The 10,747-nt window shown below is 36.9% G+C and overlaps 1 pseudogene; it reads left to right on the top strand.

Annotated features, from left to right (window-relative positions):
* The first annotated feature begins 7,056 nt into the window (after positions 1-7,056).
* On the top strand, positions 7,057-8,350 carry LOC106343692 (annotated as a pseudogene).
* Positions 8,351-10,747: the final 2,397 nt, after the last annotated feature.

The raw sequence follows: 10,747 nt of genomic DNA on the forward strand, positions 1-10,747 counted from the left end.
ACTCAAACATATGGGGAGGATTACCTAGATACCTTTGCACCAGTTGTTAAACTCCACACCATAAGGATAATCCTATCTTTGGCAGTCAACCTAGAGTGGGATCTATGGCAAATGGATGTGAAGAATGCTTTCCTACAGGGAGAACTGGAAGATGAAGTCTATATGAGGTCACCTCCTGGCCTAGAACACCTAGTAAAGCCTGGAAATGTTCTTAGACTCAAGAAAGCTATTTATGGGTTAAAGCAATCACCTAGGGCCTGGTGTCACAAGCTCAGCACCACACTCAATGGAAGGGGGCTTTCCGAAATCTGAGGCAGATCATACTCTCTTCACACTCACCAGCAAGCAAAGAATTGTTGTGATCTTAGTATATGTGGATGATATCATCATCACAAGGAGTGACAAAGAAGGTATACTCCTAACTAAAGCTTTCCTTAGATCATCTTTTGATATCAAAGACCTGGGAGAGTTAAAGTACTTTCTAGGGATTGAGATATGCCGATCCAAGGAATGGCTATTCTTATCCCAAAGAAAGTACACACTTGATCTTCTGAATGAGGCAGGTGATCTAGGAGGGAGAGCAACCAAGACTCCACTAGAAGATGGATATAAGGTGCTGCGTGAGGGGGAGATTGAAGACAAGCCCTATGTATATGTTAAACACTATAGGAGAATGGTGGGAACGCTGATATACCTCACTATCACCAGGCCGGATGTATGCTTTGCAGTTAACTAAGTAAGCCAGCATATGCAAGCTCCCAGGATACACCATTGGAACATGGTTGAGAGGATCCTAAGGTACCTAAGAGAGGCGCCAGGGCAAGGAGAATGGATGGGATGCAACAAAAGCACATAGATAGTTGGGTATTGTGATGCTGATTGGGCAGGAGACAGAGTGGATAGGAGATCCACCACAGGCTATTGTACCTTTATTGGAGGCAATCTGGTCACTTGGAAGAGCAAGAAACAGAAGATAGTGTCATGCTCAAGTGTTGAAGCGGAATATAGGGTAATGAGAACGCTCACTAGTGAGTTGATCTGGATCAGAAACTTACTTCAAGACTTGGGTATAGAGACATCAACTCCAATCACCATGCATTGTGATAATCAAGCTGCAATACACATAGCATCCAACAGTGTGTTCCATGAGAGGACTAAACACATTAAGGTGGACTGTCATAAAGTTAGGCAAGCAGTGGAGCAATGAGCAAAGGATCATCCTACCTTGCTACACAAGAAGTGAGGATTAATTGGCTGACATCTTCACCAAGGCTGCAAGCACCAAGGTATGCTAGTTCATACACTCTAAGTTAGGACTCGTGGATCTTTCATCACTCTGATCCTCTTAGACTGTTCTACTCTTTTTCCTTGGTTTGGTTTTTATCCCATGAGGTTTTTCCAAGCTAAAGGTTTTAATGAGGGAATGCTTCATGGTTTCCAAGCTTGAGCAGTTCGTATGCTCAAGTTTGAGGGGGAGTGTTGAGATGAAGCAATAAAGATCAAGAGATGAAGAACCATAAGTTGTGGAGATAAGAAGAGGAGAAGCATTTGAATCAATCCGTACAAGTTGCCCTAGAAGTGGCTTCGAAGGCAAGTAAAGGAGTGGGCGGATTCAAATACATTGCCATCAGTCTCCATAAGGTCTGGAGAAGTTTAAACAAGTGAGAGCAAGTGGATGGAGCTGTTGGAGCTTAAGGACAACACAAAGTCACATGTTGAGCTAAGGATGGAAGAGAAAGAGGAGATGTCACTTTCATAGTACATCCGAGAGTGACTTGTTCCTGATCTTGTCTACAATTGTTTATTAGTTCCTTTTGTCTCATTTCCTATCCTTGTATCTATTTATGTAACATGTCCAAGATCTAAATCAGTAAGGGAATAAGAGATCCCCCCCTTCTTACCCTCTCAATTTGCAACATACTCTCCCTCTCTCTCTCATTCTTATTCTTATGTTTCTCACTTAATCTCTTTAATCTCTTCACACAATCATCTCATAAGTCACTAAATCTCACAAGAAATACAAAATTCCACCATGCGACCACAAAACATAGGCGAGCAAGAAATAAAGTCACTTGTATCAAAGAAAAAGAGGGCAAGATGGTTGAGAGCGATTTTGGAATAGAAAAGGTGGCTGTTGACTATTTCCACGAACTCTTCTCTACCTCTGTACCCACAGACATGGATACTTCTCTTCGCTACATAAAAAATAAAGTTCCAGCGTCCGCAAATGAAATTTTGACAGCAGGACCTATGGAGCAGGAAATCAAGAAAACCATGTTTGATATAAAACTGAATAAAGCTCCAGGTCTAGATGGCATGACGAGTAAACTTTTTCAGAGATTTTGGCATGTTATGCAAAAAGATATTATTCGACTAGTGAAAGATTTATTTACTGATGGATGTTTTGACCCGAGACTGAACCAGACCAACATTTGTTTGATCCCGAAGAAGGTGAGACCAAGAGAAATGACTGAGTTTCGTTATATTAGTCTTTGTAACGTCAGTTACAAGATCATCTCCAAATTGTTATCTAAACGGCTCAAGAGGTTCCTCCCGGATCTGATTTCAGAGACCCAATCAGCTTTTGTAGCATGCCGTTTGATCACTGACAACATTTTGCTAGCACAAGAGAATTTCCATGCTCTTCGGACGAACACTAGAGCTCGAGAAGAATTCATGGCTATCAAGACGGACATGAGTAAAGCATACGACAGTGTTGAATGGAGTTTTATTCGATCCTTGATGCGTCAATTGGGTTTTGCGGAAAAGTTGGTAGACCTCTAGATGTTTTGTGTTACATCTGTCACATACCAAGTGATCATTAATGGAGAACCCATGCGAAAAATCACACCCACGAGAGGGTTGAGGCAGGGTGATCTGCAATCCTCTTTCCTCTTTATTTTGTGCACTGAAGCTCTGATCTCCCTCCTTCAAGGAGCGTAGGAGGAGAAGCGTATCTTAGGACTTCATGTTGCCCGTGCCAGCCCCAGGATCTCACATCTTCTATTTGCCGATAATAGCCTCCTTTTTTGCGAGGCGGAAGTGAGACAGTGCAAGGAAATTTTAGATATTTTGGGATCCTATGGAAAAGCTTCGGTACAACAACTTAACGCGTCCAAGTCTTCCACCATCTTTGGAAATAAGGTTGATCATAACGTTAAGAAAGATATTAAACGTGTTCTTGGGATTACTATTGAAGGAGGGATGGGCAAATACCTCAGACTACTAGAGCAAATTTGTGGCTCAAAGATGAAAGTGTTCTCCTATGTGCAAGATCGCCTCAATGGATGTGTGACCTTGTGGTCGGCTAGATTACTTTCGAAAGGGGGTAAAAAGCTCCAGATAAAATCAGTGGCGCAAGCTGTTCCGACATTTAGTATGTCGTGTTACTTGCTTCCACAATGCATTGTGGAGAAACTTAAGAGTGCTATCTCAAATTTTTGGTGGAGTTCGAGTCAAAATAACCGTGGATTACATTGGATTGCTTGGGATAAGATTTGTGTTCCACATGATCAAGGTGGACTTGGTTTCTTAGACTTACATGATTTTAATATTGCTTTATTAGCAAAACAGCTTTGGAGATTGATATAGTTCCCGAACTCCCTACTTCCCCGAGTTTTGAGAGGAAGATACTATAATCAATCAAGTCCTTTGGAAGACCGTAAGGTTTACTCATCTTCCTATGGTTGGCATGGTATTATGGCAGCAAAACCGCTACTAAAATCAGGAATACAAAAGACTATAGGATCAGGCCTTAATACATGTGTTTGGACCGAGCCCTGGATCCCAGACACTCATGCATGTCCATCGAGACCGTCAGATCGTGTTACTTATAGACACCCAAAGCACCTTGTTCACTCCTTCATTAGGCGAGATACAAGGGATTGGGATACTAACCTTTTATTGGAGTTTTTTCATCCTGAGGATATCCCGCTAATCCTCAAACTGCGACCAAGTAATACATGGTCTATGGATGGGTATGCGTGGAACTATACAAAGTCAGGAGTTTATACTGTAAAATCAGGATATAACCGGCTACAATTGACTAAAGTGAGCGACACAGAAGCTCACATTGTACAACCAAGTATCACTGGTTTACAGAGCCATGTGTGGAGTATCCCTGCTCCTGGGAAGATGAGACACTATATGTGGCAAACTTTGACAGGTTGTATTGTGACAACCGAGAGACTCGCCTATAGACGCCTGGGCACTAATAGGAGCTGTCCTAGATACGGTGACTCTGAGGAAACCATTAACCATCTTCTTTTTGAATGTCCTCCTGCCCTTCAGGTGTGGGCTTTTATCGGACTATATGTCCCTTTCGAGTTACTTCCCGGGTACTTCTGTTTATCAGAACATGAGCTTCTTTTTTTGGAAGAATAAAAATGTGGCCTTCATGGAACCACTAATCGAGACCTTCCCATGGATCTTTTGGTACATTTGGAAGGCACGCAATGACAAAATTTTCAATGGAAAGGAGATATCACCGGTGGACACCCTTCAGCTAGTTGCTGCTGAAGCCGAGTGCTGGAGGAAAGCAAACTTACCTGAGGATGAAGAGGAAGAGGAGACCTTACCTGCCCCGTCAGTTAGTTCGTCTCTCCCTGTGGACCCTCAACGCCTGACTTGTCAAATCGATGCATCATGGATCGATAATGGCACGGTTAGTGGACTAGGGTGGTTCTACAAGGATCAAATGGGAGTCGAGAGATTTGGACTACAAGGATGTCGGAAGAGCCTATCAGCCCTCCATGCCGAAATGGAGGAACTCATTTGGGCGATGTCTTGCCTAAGAAAGTTCCATTGTACCGCGATTCACATAGAGACGGATTGTTCGGACTTGGTGGACATGTTAGATAGCCCTGCTGACTGGCCGGCTTTTGCCTTCGAGCTAGTATCTTTCCGTCTTCTGAAAGACGGTTTCTCAGATTTCAGCATCTCTGCATACCCAGGACTAGGAATTTGCGAGCGAATTCTCTCGCTAAAGAAGCAAGAAATAGCAGTACTCTTTTTTCCCATGTAGATCAGGCCCAGCCGGACAGAGCGTCTCTTCGAAACTCCTCAGACTCGACTATCACTTGATCTCAACAGATGGAAGCCGACAAAAAAAATATTTTAAAAATAATTTTATATGTTTCAACTGAATATTTATAGTTTATATTTTGTATGTGAAAAGAAATAATAACATACATGAATATACAACATTTAAAGTTTGTAATCACATTTTAAATAAATTTGTTTAATTTATTGACAAATTTGGTTAGAGTATAATCCGGTTAGAAGATAATTATAATTTTGATATGTGTGGTTAGAGAATAATCTAACAAAATAATTGATTTTTTAATTAATTAAGTTTGGTAAGTTTGGATAGAGAAAATCTAACAAATTAATTAATTAATTAATTGATAGTTATTAATTCACTGATGCAAGTTAGTAAATATTAAAATGAAGTAAGGATTATTTTTAAAAAGTACTTCGGTTTTACTCCATCCGTTTCAAAATAGATGATGTTTTGGAGAGTTTTTGATGTTTCAAAATACGTGATGTTTTGATATTTTATATTAGTTTTAGTTTTATTGAAAATTGTGTGACCAATGATGTTTTATAGTTTTTGTGATGATTGTTTGAATTAATTTTACTTTATATTTTTAATGCTACTTTATAGATAAAAGATTAATGTCTTAATTCTTGTGCATTTAACCAAAACATCAACTATTTTGAAACAGAAGGAGAGAAAGTAATACTGATAATATAGATAAATGTGATGTAGGTGGCAATATATTAACCTAATGCAAAAGAAGCAAGAAGAGATATTCCTTTCAATTTATATAAACCAAACCGGTTTGTTTGTTAAAAATAAATTTTGTTTCGAACTGACCCAAATTGATCCAATTATTCAATAAACAGAAGTCACACCCTTGATTCATGTGTAATTTTTTAAGAGATGGACTTAATGGACATATTCCTAAAAAGTCATGTTACATTTAATATTTAATCTTATCATTTAAATTTTGGGTCTACCAGAAATTTTTATTGGGCTATCAATAATTGGATTTAAACAATAGATGATCCATTGGATTTATAGATAGTATAAATTAAATAGATTTACTTTAATGTTGTAATACTATACCTCTATATGCTAAATATTTAAATATTTGTCGATGTAAACTTTTAAAATTATAAAAAAAAATTTTAAATAACAAAAATCATATTATCTAACAATGATTAATCTTTACTACCTTAAACCAATGAAAACAAATTTTAAACTATATAGTTTATTTTAAAAATTAAACAAAAACTAAATGTTTAATTATTTACTCGAAAATATAAATCTATGAAACGAAAAGTTTAATTATTTAAAAACTTTATAAATTTGTGAAATGTTACAATATCTTTGAATATGACAATAAAACAATATTTTACTAATCTTTATATATATAGTTACGATTTAAATAATGAAATAATAATCCAAAAATATATATATAGAAGAAGATACAAATACATGTGAAAGTTTGATACAATCTATTCAATGAAAAAATATATAGTAAACTTATTATGTTTTAAAAATTGATAGACACATATATATTATAATATATACTAATTTAGATTTGAAAACAAAATTTTTATATAAAAATAAATGAAAACAAAACCTGCGCGGTTGCCCGGATCGAGATCTAGTTTCCTTTTAAATTATACAAACTAAACCCGATTTCCATATTAGTTCCTACTCCCTCTGTTTTTAAAAGATGTATATTCTAGATTTTTCACATATATTAAGAAAATTCATTAAATATGCATTGTTTTTTGTGAATAACAATTTTTCATAATTTTTAGCCAATAGAAATTCAATAAACACCATTAATTTTTTTGAAACTTACAATTTTTCATAAAATCATACATTGAAAAGGTAAAAAATGTATCTTTTTGAAACAAATTTTTTTTCCAGAACATACATTTTTTAGGAACGGAGGGAGTAATATAAAAGAGGACTCGAATAGAGAAAAGAAAAAGAAGAAATATAGGAAGCAAGCAAGTTAAGTTAAGAAGGTGGAGAGGATGAAAACAATAATGGATCTTCGAGAGGTTCTGTTAACAAAGGAGATATTGGCTAGGGTTCCATTGAATTCTATAAAATCAGTGCGATCTACTAGCAAAAAGTGGAACAGTTTATCTAAAAAGATGATTATCGGTAAAGCCGCAGAAAGGAAGCAGCAGTTCATTACGGAGGGATTCGTGATAAAGGATCAGAGGGTTTGTTTTATGAAATTCAATCTCCAAGGAATCCGCATCTACCAAAACTCTGTTCATCCGTGCAGCAGCAATGAACAAGTAAGTATACTTGATCAAATCGACATATCTAAAAAGTCATTCACTGTGACGGCTTATTACTATGCGTCGCCAAAGACGAGCTCTTGGTATGGAATCCCTATTTAGGATAGACGAGGTGGATCCAACACAGAACAAAATTCGAGGGGTTCGAAAGTTTGTCCTTGGGATATGACAAGAAGAACCGTAATCACAAAATCTTGAGGTTTTGCTTTGTTCCTCTGCCAGGCATAAGCAACTCCATTGTAGGGTTCGAAATCTACGATTTTAGCTCTAATTCATGGAAGGTTCTTGATGTCACTCCTCCCGAATGGGGGATAAGGCATTGTCGACATAACAGCGTGTCTCTCAAGGGTAATGCTTATTTTTCTGCAGTGGAAAGAAGACAAGGCCCCCCATCCAGGAATGTTGAAGAAGATTTTTTAGTCTGTTTTGATTTTACAACCGAGTGCTTTGGACCGCGTCTGCCTCTTCCTTTTGACACTGGCGATTGTTGTGGAATTCTCGTCTCTCTCTCTTGTGTTAGAGATGAGCAGCTCGCGGTCTTGTTTCAACGCTGGGAGACGCATGAAAGGATTGATATTTGTATTACCACTAAGATTGGTCCTAATTCCGTTTCCTGGACCAAGCTTATGGTAGGGGTCCCTGGTTTTATGCTTGACCTTTATGGTGGGAGTTTTTTCATTGACGAGGAGAATAAACTTGCTGTAGTTTTTGATCTAGACATGAGATCTAGGTTCCAAACAGCTCACATCATTGCAACAGATTATGGATACTTGAAATCTGTTGATATCAGAGTTTCTCCAGCCGATTGCCCACTTGTCTACTCTTCATATGCTCCAAGCTTAGTGCAACTGCAATAATTTGTGTTTTGCCCTTTCTCATCTTTTAAAACTTATCACTGTCGAGAAGAAGATATGCTTCATAATTTTTTTTCCTTTTTTTTTTTTGCATTTGGATTTATGTTCAGTGAATGAGAAATTAAGGAATCAGTACCACATCTGTTAATAAACCTCTACTTGTTTGATAATAGTTATTGGGAAGAACATACATGGAAAACTTTGTTTGATATAAACCTCTATCGTATTCGTTTCTAAACAAGTTTAATCTTTCATTGATGCAGAGTAGTAGACACACTCGTGTGTCTTACAAACAACATAACATATAATCGTGATGATACATCGGAATTCATGTGCATCAATGTATTGCAACATCACAACCAGAATATTGTAATTCAAAACCTGGGAATTACAAAACTTACATTTTTGGAATCTAGCTAAACAAGGTATTGCAACAACTACGTTAGTTTCATAATCATATAGAACGTGAAACTACGAGGTCATTAGACACATATTGTAAGCACACCAAATTGTTACATTGGCGTTTCTTGCGTGGTAAGTCACAGTAACCGTGGAGCTGGGTGGATCTTACGAGATGAATTTGGCAATACTATTCTACACAGTCGTAGAGCTTTCTCTAATGTGAGGAGTCGTCGAGAGGCCGAGCTAGCTGCTCTTCATTGGGCAGTCTCAGCATGAATAAGAATAACACCCGCCCGAGGAGAGTCATATTTGAATCCTCTTGTGTGTTGGCACGAGAATCTCTTTTCCATCCTAGAGACTTTCCCTCATCAATGCAGTTAAAGAATTTACATGGACAGGATGCTCACTTCTTTTCACGAATATCATGTACGGCCGGAAAAAAATGCAGTTGCTCAGGAGTTAGCTTGTAGTGTCATTCTTGAGGAAGCTCAACCTTGATAGGGGAAGGCACATACCGGTGGGAGGTTGGCTTACTCTGTTTCTTTCTTTATTCTCTCTTTTAATGAGTCGTTTGAATAGTTTCGTATTTTTCTGTTCTTTGACCCGTTTGGGTCTGTTACCAGTCTCGTAAGTTTTTAGTCTAAGCAATCGTTGGCAATAAATAACGACTTGTATCCGTGATAAATATTAAATACTAGTATGGATGTGCATGCCATGTGAGAAATTGAAAGCCAAAATGGATCGATGAACAACCTATATTTCAATCAGCCCTTATTGAATTTAACTGTACATTGAACGTTGACATAATCATTCGCATCACGATTCTTTAATAAACTTGCTATTATGAGATGCAACCAATCAAACATTTGTAATTTCAAACATTTATAAAGGTGGTAACACTTCCCCTCAAAGGAAAGTGGGTGATCTGATCTTTGCCAGTCTAGCAAATAATCCAATATATGCCAGCATCTTCTGATTTCAAGTAACACGTGCGAGAGTTGGAAGGTCGTGTATTATAAACGGAGTAGATATTAGTATTACTCACCAAAGTGTTAATTTGTTAGAAAACTCAATAAATCCAATAATATATTCATTATTATTGAACTTAATTTATTTATTCTTCTCTTTCGTCGTCTATTCATCATCTTTATTGTCAGTACAATAAAACATTGACGATATTTATATAAATCATAGACCAATGTCCAAAAGAAATGGACGTGTGAAATGTTGCAACTTCAATTTCTTCACACTAAAGATCGGTTCTTTTTACTTTGTTTTGAAGTAGTCATATAAACTCAGGATCCACTTAAAGGATACTAGAAATTTTCCAAAATAATATCATTGTCGAGATAGTTTTGCCGATAAAACATATAGTGGCGTGACAAAAATGAAAACATCACCAAATTGTATGCTTTTAGGTGAGAGATAACGAATAAATAATATTCACTTCATTTCTTTAACAATCTATATACTGATATGCACGCTCCACTATTGTGGTTATGTTTCATACAATCACATGAAAGTTGCTCTTTTTTTTTCAACACATGAAAGTTACTCTAATGCATGGGTTTTGTAAAAGAGGAACTACTATGGGTAAAGTATTAATGTCATTATGTAATCAACATTATCATTTGTTATAATGCGACCTTTTCACGAGACTCGACTTTCGGCCACAAATCGACAAAAGAAAAGACTTACTACTTTTTGCCGACCATTTTATCATTATATACATTATGCATATACATATAAACTTAATTCGTCAACAGCAAAGTATGTAGCAATTAGATTCATCATTCGTGTGACGACAAAGAGACACGATTATTGTAATGTGTACATGAGGGTCGTCGCAAATTAGAAATGAAAAAAAAACAAAGTTTATCACAACTATCTCATAGCAATTATACGGATATCTATTCCATATATAAATTTTTGTTATAAAAGTAACGAAAAATCTATCTTTATTCATAACATAGAGGTTACTTATATAGGAAATTACACCGTCATAGATAAATGGAAAGAGCACAAATCATAATCCAACTAGGAAAAGAAAAACATAAAGACATAAGGAAAATGAAAAATTGGCCGACTCTCTCTTTCTTGGGCCGCCGATGGCATAATCTCTTGGTTATGAACCATCCACAATCTGGTTCATAACACTT

The sequence above is a fragment of the Brassica oleracea genome, chromosome C5 (genome assembly GCF_000695525.1).
Source record: "Brassica oleracea var. oleracea cultivar TO1000 chromosome C5, BOL, whole genome shotgun sequence".
Classification (NCBI taxonomy): Eukaryota; Viridiplantae; Streptophyta; class Magnoliopsida; order Brassicales; family Brassicaceae; genus Brassica; species Brassica oleracea.